Consider the following 14,143-nt stretch of genomic DNA (forward strand, 5'->3'; position numbering starts at 1 on the left):
TGGCCTTGCAAAGTATCCTTGCTCCTGGGAATAAAAGAGAGTATAGGCTCACGCTATGTCAATTTAAGAGCAGCATGCCTACCTTCTCTTTCCATCCTTAGCTCACGTGACAGCAGACTGTATTTTGGCCTGTTTTGTAGCATGTAATTGTCTTTAATTAACAAACTTGGCACAAATGGTATTCTTTCCTTGTACCTTAACACAAGACAATTCAGCATCCCACCGTTACTGTTCTTCAGATAGATAACCAGTTATTGGCTGTTGCATCCTTTGACACCAGGCAAGACAGCTCTTCCAGGCCTTTCCATGCTTTTAGCTTCATGTTGCTGTGACACAGGTTTTCCAATTCTTCCTTCTTCGGGTCTGAGCTTACTAAACACGTGACACTGATGTCCAGCTTCTATATAATGGCGGTATGGCCAGCAGTCTATTCACTACGTATAGCTAGCCTTTAAAATTACTTAGTCTATTTAAGTTGCTCCATCTGTACAGTTATTGAATGGATTGCATTTTCTGCAGTGCTCTTCACACGTACAATCTTCATTCCGCTTATGAACGTTTACTCGATTCTTTATTTCGTCATCAGATTCCATAATGTCTATACATCTTCTGTAGCCATTCTTCTCAGTGCATCACACTTGCTTCTTGTACGTCACCAATTTCTCTTTCTTCCATCTTCATATTCCTTGGGGATTTCCTCCAAAAGATTGTCATCTCTACAGGGATACATCATATATGGTTTTCTCAATAGATACCTTTTCTTGAAGGCTCTTTGTGTAATAGGCACAGGCACTGGTGGTGTAAATATCACAATTTCTGGCTCCCAGCATATAAGAAGGATGGGGGTGGGACTTCCTGCAGAGGCATTCAGCTGCTCCTCTAAACCTACATCCATGCTACAGTATAACTCCTTCTGCCACACTCCAGTGGAATACAATCCTGACCTAAAGCATAACATAAATGTGATGTCTCACTCCTTTAACATGAGGAGTAGCCTTATTTTAGCAACAACAACATGTAAAACTAGAAATCCATGTATCAGAATGTTTGCAAAGGTTATAGATAATTAAATAACTTGTAACAGCCTCATGCCAGCAACTAACAAGAGCATCTTCACTCCCTGCGGAATGTAAAAGCATAAATCTGTGACCCGTTGGGTATGGGAGAAAAACCCTTGAAGGGGTTAAAAACGGTAGTTGTAGCATATTGCGAGGATGGCAGATTAGAGGAAGACTCTGATGTTCAATGGTGCAGCATTCATGGTAACAGGATATGCTGGTCTGATAAACAGTTGGAAGTTAACTGCTGGGTATCCAGAACGAAGAGACACCCAAATTCACTCAAGGATGAATAAAGGAGTAAGAAGAAGGGAAGAGCAAACATGAAATAGCTCATTCACAGAAACACTACTCACGCACATTAAGGTGCACTTTTTCCACTGGTCTCTGCAGTTAAATCCATACCGCGATTGCAGGCTGTCATTTTGGATAGGTCACAGCGTGGATCCAATGGCATAGTTTAGCAAATATAAATACCCCTGAACGGCCTGAGGCACCAGGTATTGCATCGACACAGATGAGATATGACAGTATACCCCATTCAATACCAGGGGAACCGGGTGTCAAGGAGTGTCTGGATATGTGCCTCAACAGAGGTTACCGGTGTTGCAGGACCAAGAACTAGCAGTAAGGCCTGTGGGTGGTAGCCATAGGTACAGAAGAAGAGACAGGTCTTGATGGAAGAATGCATTGAATTATTATAACAGAACTCTGCCATAGGAAACAAGGTTCCCCAATTATCCTTGCAGCAGAAGGATTGCAACAAAGGTATTGATACAAGGAATGGTTCAATTGTTCTGTCTGGCCGTTAGTTTAAGGATGAAAGCTAGAGGATAAGGCTTGTTCAATACCCAGGTTTTTGCATAAATACTCCCAAATTCCGACAAATATTGGGTACCTCAGTCAGAAAGTATTTTTAGAGGAAGACCATGCAGTCTGAAGACATCCCGAAGAAATACTTTGGCCATCTCTGCTGCCGTAGGTAACTTGGGTATGGGTGAAAAGTGTGCCAGTTTGGAATAATAGTCGATGGAAACCATTATGACGATACAACCTTTTTACGGTGGTAGACCAACAATAAAGTCTTTGGTCAGTGCTTGCCATGGACCACAGGGGGGATGTCGAATGTTCTTGGACTAGCCACAAGCCAAAGATAGGCCACCAAAAGTACTGTTTCATACATTTAGTGGTGGATAGAATGCCTCTGTGCCGCTACGGGATTGTCATGAAATAATCGTAAAATTCTCTTTCCCCCTTCTAATCTCCCATCTCTACCCATGCTCACAATCTTGGCCTCCACTTTGACTCCTCCCTCTCATTCACCCATCATATTTCTCTTACCTCTCATGCCTGTCGCTACCACCTCTTCAATATTCATAACGTCTGTTCTTCCCTCTCCTTCCATGCCACTAAACTCTTAATCTTTTCCCTCATCTTCTCTCATCTTTTCTATTGCTCTACTCTCCTCTTTGGACTCTCATCTTGCCCCCCTCAAATCCCTCTACCATTCTGCCATCCACACCCTTTGTCTTCTCGCTCCTCATGACTCCATTTCCTCTTTGCTTTCTCAGCTATGCTGGCTTCCCTTTCACTCCCATCTTAAATTTCACTTCCTCTGTCTTGTTTTTAAATCTCTTCACAATCTTGCTCCCCCCTACCTTTCCTCTCTCCTTTCATTCTACACTCCCTCCTGCTTCCTCCGATCTGCTGATCTCTTCCTACTCACTGTTCACCCGGCCCCATGTGCCCCTTCGTGTTTTCGTTCCTTTCAGCTCCTTGCCCCCCTACACTGAAACTCTCTACCTCTTTCTATCCACTCAATCCCCACCTACTTCTCCTTCTGTGCAACCTTGAAATCTCTTCTCCTCCATTCCCCACCCTGACACCCTGCCATTCCCTCCCTTCACTTCCCTCTTACTTCCCTCTTCTCTCTCCTTACTTACCTCTCCCTACCTGCTCCGTTTCCTCTTATGCTTCCACCCCTCCCCTTCTACCTCATTTTATTCCCCTCTCCTGTCTCCCTCATCTCTCCCCTTTCTCCTCCCCATTCCTTTTCTAGTTTATTGACCTAGGTACATTTTTCTACAAACTGATTTATTGGTTTGTTTCCTGTTTTTAATGTGCTTCTATTGTTATCACATTCTATGTATTCTTGTTGTTATAATGTAAAGCGCTTTGGTGTAAAGCGCTATATAAACATAATACATACAAATACAAATCTTAGTTTGAAGAAATGCAGTAGGTATGAACAAATGGTCTTGCAAGAACAAACAATCCTGGACTTCTGCAATCCCAATGGGATAAGATTGTCAAAGTCAACATAGTAAGGAGAACAGGCTGTAGCTGAGTGTATTTGAGAAAGCAGGGAGGTGGTGTTTCCAATGATTCGATTAGAAGGAATGATATATTCGGGTGGCAGTTGATCCTTGCAACCGAAACCATAGCGGCGAGGCAAAGCGTCCATAACCACATTCTGTGTGTCTGGAATTATGCGTGATGTGGTATCTGTATTGGATGAAAAGGTTGGCCCATCGGGCTTGGCGATTATTTTGGCATTCCATATGCTGGAGTACTTTTAGATTGTCATGGTCATTTCTGAAGTCCACCTCTTGCCTAGCCCCTAATATTAAATGCCACCATTCCAAAAATCCTATTTAGTAGCAAAGAGCTCCTTCTCTGGGACTGAATAGTTATTTTCTCAATGGGCCAACTTTTTCAATAAGTAGGCAATAGGATGTTCATCACTATCATATGTGAGTTGTTTTAACACTTCTCCCAGGGCACAATTCGAGGAGTCAGATTCCACAATGGATTGTCTTCAGGGATCGGCTTGTCAAAGTACAGGTGCTGAAACATACATGGATTTCAAATGTTCACAGGCCTCTTGAGACTCCATAGACCAGTGGAATGGCTTTTTTTTCCTGCGAGGGTCTTGATAATAGGACAAGTCAAGTGAGAAAAATGAGGTCTACATTTATGGTAAAAATTGTATAACCCCACATTCACAAATTCAGATAAGCGTTTTGGGTACCCCATATTTCTCACAGGAGAGGCCTCTGACTGAAGGGTCCAGAATAACTGCATCCCAAACAGCCACCATCTGACGACTGGTAACATTCTCTTGGCACAAGGCTTGAACCTCAGTTGTTAGGCTCTGTACTACCCCCAAAAGTCCTGGAGCTGGCCCTTTCTGGCAACAGATTTTTGGTGCCTTAACCTGTCAAGGGCAGATCTTGCGTGGATGTTCTGGGTTTTGGATTTGCTGAATCTGGGTCTTCACTCTGCCGAGGCCAGTTTGCCGGGGAATTAGAACCACCAAGTTAGATGACCTCAGACAAAGTGACCTTTTAGGCATCGAAGAACAATCTCCAAAGGGGGGGGAACAAAGTTGGAGCTTGCAATGAGGAAGGCCCCTTAGAGGAAGACTCAGATGTTCAATGCTGTGGTAGCCGTAGTAAAAGGATAAGCTGGGCTAATAAGCAGTAGGGAGCTAGTTGCCGAGTATCCAGAAGGCATAGACACCCAGAATTCACTCAAGGATGAAAAGAATAAGCGGAAGGGAAGTGCAAATGGGGAAAGGCTCATCCATACATTCGGTACTCAAGCATCTTAAGGAGCACTGCCTCTGCTGGTCTCTCTGGTCCAATCCATACTGTGATGGAGGCAATGAACCAGAAATGGTAACCCTCCATGTTAGGTGAGGCAGATTGGACCATGGAAGGCTGTCATCTTGGGAAGGTCACAGCGCGGATCCAGTCGCACAACTAAACACATATGAGTATCCCTCAAAAGCCAGCGGCGCCAGGTGTTGCGTCGACCAGGTGAGTTCTGACTCATGTCATGGGCGTAGGACATGGGGGGGATAGGGGTGACAGATTCCCCCCCCACAATTTTAAGGAGGGGGATGTAATGGCATTTATTCCCCCCAGAATCTCTGAGGTGTCACTTGTGCACTGGCCCTGCTGCTGCATATTCCTGGCCAGGGTCAGACTAGGACATAGAATTGTCTCGGGCACCAATGCAAAAAGTGGGCCACAGTTGCAAATAGCTATTCATTCCTTTTGGTGACACTGTTTGAATAGTAACCAAGGTTTTTTTTGGTTTTTTTGGATACAATGAGATGCAAATTGTGCATTTTAAAGAATATTTATTCAGACAAATTGGTCAAAACTACTAACTGCAGAGCAAATTAACTCTTCAAACTGGCACAAATAGCCAAAAACTGTGGCCCACTTTGACCAAAAATACTTGCCCCACCAGCGTTTTGTGTTTTTGGTTTGGCTATGGGCCTATTGCCCTATAGGCCATTCCGAGCCTGTTCCTGGCTGGAGACAGTTACCACATGTAAATGACGCCAGTTCTGCTTGCGGTGCACACTTCGGCTCCTGCTCATTTGCCTCAGGCACCACCCCGGCTGGGGAACAAACTGCACGTGCCCTGCGCAGTACACTGCAGCCCAGCCCCGGTGCATCCTGAGTTTGCTGCTGAATGACCTGTCATCATTGACATTCGACAAGGAGGCAGAGAGCAGGAGCAGGCATTGACACGTGCTCTGTGCTTAGTCAGAGTCAGGCTGGGCTTCTATTTGCAGCAATCGAAATTCAAGTGGTTGTTGACTGGTAGTGGCAGCTGATGACTCTCTTGAGTCAAATTTGTCTGATTTAGCAAGACTCAGACTGTCTGAGACCGAGACAAGCTAAAGGAGACCGAGACAAGCTAAAGATTAGTAGTAGTGTAGGGGGAAAAACATAATATGCTACATGATTGTGCGAGGTACTAGGTGGGTTAAACGGACAGTACCTTAGTTTTGCTATTATCTCAGTCCCCCGGTTTATGGGTGGCTGAAAAGGAGCATGCTTGTACCCCCATGCAATCCCCAAATTGACTGCAGCGACTAAGCAGATGGAGCATTGATGTGTGCCTGCCAATAAGAACATTTAAAAGCTAAAGACAGACTACATTATTTCTTCTTGCTGATAACTTTTAAATGCCTAACGTGGGTTTTCAGGATTACATTTTCCATGTACTTCCTCAAGGAAGCTCTGCAGTGAGCGTTTTCCAGCTTCCAGTCCGTCCTGATTTTAGCTTGCAGTCTGTAGTCGACTGCATCTCCCCTGGAATGGACTTCAAATCGTGCTGAGACTGCCCTTGCTGCAAGCAGGATCCTTCCGGCACTGCATGCTTTGTGATTGCGCCCTACAGAAGGAACAATCTCTAGGAGTGTGTATATGAATATAGATGTTAGCAGCTAATCCCATTCCTTTGTAAAACCTAAGTCCAGGACTGAAGCGGCTGAGTGTTTGGGACATGGGTGGGTTCATTTTATCAGCCAAACTTTCTAGAGATTGACTCTGAAATGTTTCTTAATTGAGAAACCACCCCATTCCCAAAAAGCGACACAGTTCCAAGAGGAATCTCCCTTTGGTATCTCCAGCATTTTCTTCACCCCATTGCCACTTGTCACAATGGGGTGCATCAGAATATTAAAATAGTTGCAAGATTAATATGCTTTCTGTATACATTTTTATATATCATCTGACATGCGGGTGCAGTAATTCTAGCGTTTGTGATTATAAAGTGCCGTTTAAGCGCTAGGCCACCGTTACTGTGTGGACTCTTGAATAGTTTTCTGGGGGCATGCGTTTATATTCAGAACCCCACTCTTCGGATTCTGCAGGCTGCAGCACTGCCCAAGAAAATGTCAACATCATCTATGTTGTTGTACAAAAAAACTAAATTTCCATCCTACCTTCGCATATTCTTCCTTTGTTACCTGATCATGTAGGAATTATAAAATGCAGTTCAATAGAAGGGTTTTTTAGTGTGTGATCGTTCCATTGTGCATCGCTGACATGAGTCACTACATGAATATACATTTTTTTTAAATGAATTATATGGCAGTCGTTGCCAAATTGTGTACACATCACTCCACACCTGAAAGGAGCAGGCTCGTTTTGGCGCATAAGGTGATCAGTAAATCATCTCACAGTGTTCCTTCTTTCTCTTTCTGGAATTACAATTTTAAAACCTTGGTAAGCATTTAAGCTGCAGAGCCTAACTCAATTAAAAATTGCACATCACTGAGGCGCTTTAACTTAGACTAATTTGGCAAGAGACGTGGACATTCCGGCAAACATAGGTCGAATGCTCTTTTCTCAGGCATCTTAATCCCTTTCCATTCACAGAGCGGTGTAGGGGGTCGCGGTGAGTTAACTTTTTTGCATAGCAGCCCATCAGGGTAATGTTTGGTTCTTTTGTGGTATACATGCAGAGGACGTAGTGGGAAATGAAAATAGAAAAACAATCTTTTTGGCCGCATATCACTTCATCACACACAGGTTCCTTTCTTTTTGGTAATGGTGGCTTGGAGTAGCCCATCTGTTAATGTCCCCAGCGGGTGCTATATTAGAGCATTGTGCAAATTGACCAGCTTGCAGTGCAGTCAGTAACATGATGTTAAATGCGCCATTGTCAGGAGTCCTACTCCCTATGGTAATGGGATACTCAAATAAGCTAGTATGTGTTACCTACCATCCTATATTGTTCAGCACTCTTTGGGCCTGATTTACAACGTGGTTTTAATGGGATTCCTCTATTGTAAAATGCTTCAGGCCCTTTATTTCTAGAGCCAAAGATGTTAAGAAGAGCCTAGCACATGATCTCTTATGCCCATTGCAGTGTTAGGCAAGTGTCGGGTGATGGAAAGCTAGTAACTGTAATGTGCATGTACCAAAACATTATAAATACATATGCTGTGCACTTCATATGTCTTTAGGTCAAAAAGGAACTTTGAAGTGAAACAGTGAAACTTGTGTGACTGAAGAAAGCAAAACCAGAGCTGATTTCCGTTTGCTTGCAGCAGTCGAACCTCACACAGGAAAGCGGACGGATTACACGGCATATTAAGCTAGCAAAGTTGATTAAGATAAAGCATTTGTGTGGCGTACAGAACGCCACAAAAAATATTTGTGGTTTGTTTATGTCTGTAGAAAAGTCCCTAAGGTGTCCCCTGCGCCTCCTCTCCCCCCAAGATTGTAGGTGTCTCCTACGCCCCTGCTCATTCTTCCTATGATTCCTAAAATTTAGGGCAAGAAACTCAGCTTTTAATCTTTGCTGCAAGAGCAGATTCCATATTATATTGATACAGTTGTTCCACTGCATATTCATTATGCAGTTAACATCCTGCTTTTCCATCCCATGTGTAGCCTTCAATATCCTCTTTCAACCATCTTATTTTACCGTGCATTCCCTGGTGGTCAAGTGTTCTCCTCTCTCCTCTGCATGTTTGTACTATTCCTCGCCGGACTATAGTGACCCTCACCACTTGACTCACCAGTCACTCTTCCAGTGCCCGAAAAAATCTGTCGTGGTCATTAACCCCTTTTCTCCTTTTACTTAGGCTTTTTGGATTTCAGTGAAATCCAATTTAAAAAAATACAACAAGGTCAGCACTGTTATCTAGTGGACTTTTCAGACATGGTCGTACTATGCCAAATGATATCTTCCCTTTAATAGTTGTTTTTATAATGGACCATGTAGAAATCTGGAGTTCATTATTGGAATCATGAAGCTGCAGGGCAGAAAAACCTGACACAGGCACTTTTTTATAGAAGATCTGTATGGACTACTTAATGAAATGGCACCTTGGATTTTACTCTACCTCCGTCAAACACTAGCCGGTTCAAGCAACATTTAAATATACAGTTTGGTTAATGGATGGCAGAGTTATGTGTGTGTTTTGGTATTTCTAATTCTTATCACATTAATTATCCAGTTCTTTTTATGATACCATAATCTATTTAACTGTGCACTTAGTAAATATGCAAACTATACATTATTACCAAGTGCCTCATTGTCATCCGAATGATGAGTAGCTTAGTTCCCCAGACATGTTTTTTTTAAAAGGTTGCTCTGCATGTGGCTTTGAAAATGAATATACAGATGAACTCTGATTCACACAGGCCTTCCCTACCTCTCCTGTGCACCATGATTTATTTTAAAGATGGGACACACATGTCTTAGGATTCACAGAGAAATGTAATCAATGTCTTATTTTCCTCTGTTTGCAACTGGGACCCCTCCAGTCTTTATTTGTTTCTTTGCATGCATTTTTTTGTACACAGTGTATTATATTTCCAGTGTATATGTAGGGCTGCAAGTAGAGAAATGCAAAGAGATAACAAGGGCTGCATAAGCATAATCCATGAATCTTCAATGCTTCAAAAGAGTAAAACATAGAATGCATGCAGCAATAAAACCTAAATGTGTGTCTACACTCGAAAAACACACTTATCTGTAATTTTTTTGCAAAAAATTAATAGGTAATCACTGATAAACACATATTTAGAAACCTGTCCAAAACTATGGAAAAACACCACTAGCATTGGAAAAAACAAAAACACTAAACACAGGAAGCCATACATACACTATAAATGCAATGGAAATGCAGCTACCCACCAAGCTCTCTGCAGACAGTGCATCTACCAACTGAGGTATCAAACAATCTCTAAATCAGTTCTCTGAAGTCGGTGCAGCTGTGCTTTGTTGAGGAAAGCCTTCTGGTCATTTAGATCAGAACCTGATGAATCTATTACTGTGAATACAAAACTGTCAGTTGTCATATATGGATGCTTCCCCAATAGTGCCTCACTACGGCAATACCCATTACTAAAATTCAATATAAGTGAAGCACTAGCAACTAAAGGTGCGTCATACGGCATCACCAGATCTGGACGCCTGTGTCGGCTCTGTGGCACACCTGTTCTAGAAACTCTAAGGCATATACTAAGAGATAGTGAGAGCATAGCCTCTATTAGGTAAAGCTGCATTCGATCTTAAAACTACACTTGTGATTGCACTGTCAAAATGTGGCTTTGGTCTAATTTTATTGAATGCAATGATGATAACTTGATCTTTTACACAGGAACATTTTCTTGGAAATGTGTTGATATTTTTAAACCCCTAAACTGTTTTTAGAATGTATATTCAGATCTTTTAGAATTCTTTGATAAATGATAAGCTGTATTGATGACCTTTTTTGTATAATTACAGTTTTTATTAGTACTAACCTCACTAAAATGTTGTGATGTTTAGAAACTATCAAGTTAGCATTGGGTGTTATCACCAGAGTCAAACCGAGCCAATGGCACTACCACTTCCAGGTGTTTTTAATGTTTATATTTTGTGCTTATGTTTATGTTTTGTTTATATTTATTAAAAAATGTGAACCTAAATGTTTTTGTCCATACAAATGATAACATTTTCGGCTTGATGATAGTTGTGAACTTGTTTGACCTTGTGCATGTGAAGGCGGGACTCTGCTTTTTGTGGATTTCTATATTGGCCATGGAAGCAGTGATTAACACGCTGCTATTGTGTGTTTCTGGGCAGATTTGTTAATGGAAGTGGCTACAGAGTCTCATTATTGAGAATAGTATCCTCCCTATGTAATTGACATGATTTGTGTTTTTGTGAAAGCGACCTGTTTTGCAGTGAGTTGTGTTGAAACGGGAGAAGTAATGCTGATTGGGGTTCTTTGGCGAAGGGAAACGTGGACCTCCTACTTCTGCCAAGCTTAATGTCTCACTGATTGCCGAGAAAGATGTTGCTTTTCATTTATCTTTACTTAAACTAATGGGAAGGCAAAGGGTTAATTGTGATGTCATATGTTAAAATCTCAGTGAGGGATATACTGCACCCTACAATGCTTCCCAGGAATCGTGAATGTGGAATAGGGTTGTTTTAACAATCTAATAGTTGTAGGAAGATGTTAGGGGCCTAATTCACAGTGAGTTTTCAGATGTGTTTTTGTCATTATACAACGTTTCTGTGAATTAGGCCCTATCTTTGTTCAAATTAGAAAGAGAACATTTATCAAGCTAAAACCATACAGGATGTTTCCTTTATGACACACAAAATAACAATACAGCTCACATATACCCATTATGATTCTGGAAAACAGAACACAAAGGTCAGTTAATAAGACTTTGGAGTCTGTAATTTGAAATAACAGTGATATGTATTCTTCCACCATATTCCCTAGTACCTCTAACAATGATATATGGTATTGTGACCCTTGTACCCTCGTGCCAACATTTATCACTGGTGCACGGGCCAATGTTTCGCCCCTTTTGGGCTTTGGCTAGACAAGAAATCACATATATTTATAGCTATCCTCAAATTACGCACATAGTCCAATTGGAGATAACATACAGATTACACATGAATCATATGTGCACAATGCACCTATATTCATATGCTCTGAAGAGAGAACAGGAAAATAACAAAAGGGGGAAATAGAACAATGAAACAAATAACAGTTGTTTCTCCACTTTTAACAATTCCTTTAACAACGTTTACTCACTTGTGCACTGAGACCTTGACCGAGAAAATGCCTACACTCTCCAAATATATGCTGCACTGTGACGGGGCTCAAGACACACACCAATTCACCACCCTGTGATCCGCAAACACCATATCAATAATTATATTTCTATGTCTAATCTAACGTGCAGTCATGCCACACTAAGTGCTTATTCCATGTAGGCAATTTGTTTGTTCTAATAATATCCATGCACAGGCTCTATGGCTTTGGTTGCCCATTCTCTTACCTATCTGTTTATGCTTGCTGAAATTACATGCATCTGACTCCACGGCATCCGTGGCTATTTATAGTTTGGCTGAAATGTGAAATGCAAGAACTCTGTGTCAATACACAGGTATTCTCTACTACCCTAGCCCTAGTGAATATGTATGCCATTGTCCTCTATATTACCTTGTGATCTTGAATAGTAAATTCAACAGTACAGTTTCGAAAAAATTAGGGCCAATGCCGCGTGATAGCTCAGCCTTCTGTCAATTGATATATATAAGTGTTTTCACCTAATACGTATATTGTGCTTCCATCAATATAGTATTAGTGCATATTCCATCCTAAAATAACACTAATTGTTTCACAGCCCATGCTTCCAAATTTAAGACTTAATACCTTTGAATCTTCTACAAATTCGGTCCAACCATATTAGACAAATGCAATCACTCATAGCTTTCTGATGTTCCCTTATTACCTCTGAACTTCTATTTCTGTGGGTGAAATTGTTTCTATGTAAGTCACAATACCCATGAACTCAAAAGAAAAAAGGCGAAATTGGTCAAATGGCCGCACTCCCAATCTATATTCTTACTTATTTTTAGTTTGGTTGATTATTTCACAAATGGGGAAGCATTCTGCATGGTGGATCACCGCAGCCATTTTGCATATCATGTTTATAGTATCACGTCGTGGCGTGAGAATGTCACATTTGCGTGACGTTGTAGTGTCTGATTCAGAGGCGATGCTTCAGAAGTAGCTATGTCTATTATGCCTTTCTTTATCATTACTGCATAATGTGATGTAGCGAACCATAGAAAACTCGATATATCCGTAATAAAAAGAGATTCTAATGAGGATCCGTTTTTGTGTGTCATTTATTATGCACAGATAAAATGAGACAAAATGTGATAATAAACGTCTTGGTTTAACTGGAGCTGATGTCAAAATTCTGCGATCATACGACAATGGTGTGACAAGTTAGTTACCAAGCTTGTCCTCTACATAAAATGCAAGATGCCTCCTGCTGGTGGTTGGTATGCACTGCTCTTTGGCGGTCCTAAATAGTGACCTGTGGCGGAGGCTGTAAATATTTCATTGGCTATCGCTGATCACTGAGCAGCATGGCATGCCACATGTGAGTCTCCTGCCCTCCACACTAAGCATCAGGACAAACCTGTTAATAAAATGGTGCATCCAGACTTCTTCATAGTCCTGTAACATTGGTATCAAATCTTGTAAATATTTTCTTGACAACGCTTGGCAATATTGACAAGATAAAAACCGCTCATATAATTTCTGCAGAATATGGAAGTGAATGATGGTGAGCTAAAACAGCATTCCAAGGAAAATATTGATATGAAAAGTCTGGTGTCATGAGTGCACAAATTGTCTTACATTCATAAGAACGGTTACACATTATAATTTTGCTGTCTTCGTGATTGTCCATCTTATTTTCTCTTTTTTTTAATATGTTTTATTGGTTAAAAGTCAAATATGTATAAAACAACCATTAACTTAAAATAAACCTTTAACATTTCAGTTCCAAAAAAAATCCACAAACTACAACAAAATACATTCCACTAAAAATAAACCTTTAACCTTTCAATTCCAAATATCATCCACAAACTAAAGCAAAATCCATTCCACTAATTCTCAAAAAAATATGTCAGGTCAGACCGTTAGACAGTTAAGATCAGCCTCAACCAACCAAATTTCCATTAACCCCCTCCCTCCCACCGTCATCCACACTGAATGGATAGCACAACATCAAGCATTTTCATCACAGCAATAACCAACCTGGGCTGATGACCAATTAACATCCACTTCTACCATTCCACACTTGTGAGAGTTGATTTTATCCATCAGAGTTCATCTAGAAATAGTGCTCGAGTATCAGTCAGAGCTTCAAAGTTCATTACAAGATGCTCCAAGGTTTCCACTTGGCAGGTACTCTTACAATACCAACAGTTTGCATTTTCAACCCCCGCCATTTTCCTCTTAAACAAAATCTCTCTTGTGTGTAGGATGTTTAAACGACACCTGAGAAGAAGATCACAATATTTTGGTGAAGGGAATTTAATCATACATTTTGGAAATTCATTAACTCTCCCCCACTTAACAGACATTGATTCTCTGAACCCTAGACCACCACATTGATCTAAAGTGGTAATCCAATCTCTGGCCAACAACTTCTTTCTCACACTCATTGGATTACCCAGTAACACATTTAAGGACACATCCTTGTCCCACAAAAGGGCTTCCACCTTATTACTCCATTCTTCAAATGGTCTTTTTACCACCCTATTATCCAGTGCCGAGATCTTAAACGGTTTCTCAACACTCTCCAAGGCACATTTCCTGTATAGAGATACTGTCTTCCAAGCTACCAATGACTCCAAAGACTGGAGCCTCAATTCAAACCTAATTGTACACATTGGGAGATCATTTGGTAGATTTTCTATCTTACGCCAAAAATGACCCTCCAATTTCTCCC

Source organism: Ambystoma mexicanum, chromosome 10 (genome assembly GCF_040938575.1).
Source record: "Ambystoma mexicanum isolate Mex_15411 chromosome 10, UKY_AmexF1_1, whole genome shotgun sequence".
In the NCBI taxonomy this organism is placed as follows: Eukaryota; Metazoa; Chordata; class Amphibia; order Caudata; family Ambystomatidae; genus Ambystoma; species Ambystoma mexicanum.